Source organism: Cucurbita pepo, unplaced genomic scaffold (assembly GCF_002806865.2).
Source record: "Cucurbita pepo subsp. pepo cultivar mu-cu-16 unplaced genomic scaffold, ASM280686v2 Cp4.1_scaffold000468, whole genome shotgun sequence".
Classification (NCBI taxonomy): Eukaryota; Viridiplantae; Streptophyta; class Magnoliopsida; order Cucurbitales; family Cucurbitaceae; genus Cucurbita; species Cucurbita pepo.
In genome coordinates this window covers 1-459 of record NW_019646698.1, presented here as the reverse complement: position 1 = coordinate 459, position 459 = coordinate 1, and positions in this window count along the sequence as shown.

The following is a 459-nucleotide window of genomic DNA, read 5'->3' as shown; positions in this document are numbered from 1 at the left end:
TAACACGTGGCCGACAAATTCCACGACTTGCCCGTAATGTTTTACCAAAAGTTCGGTCAGCAACTACCCCGTCTACGGGCAGGGTAGGGCAGCTCACCATCTAATTAATGACAGCGACAATTTTTATCAGTTTTACCATCCAAACCAGCAGAGCATCGAGATTCTGATTTCTGTGGAAGCCGATAATTATTAAAATAAAATAAAATGAAGGTACACGTGAGCGATGACTCAGCACGCAGGCTAGACCTCTATATGCGTGCCACGTGTATTAACAAACAAAAGCCCTTTTCCGTAATTTCCTCGGCGAGGCTTTTGTCTGTTTGGATAAGTGGATAAGATTTTAGAAAAGGGAATTCCAATCAAGGAACCATAATAATTCAGTTATTAAAATAAGTGGTTTAAAAAATTTAGACAACTGGCAAACACACCGTGAGCTGACTTGGCTTTGGGTCCCACATT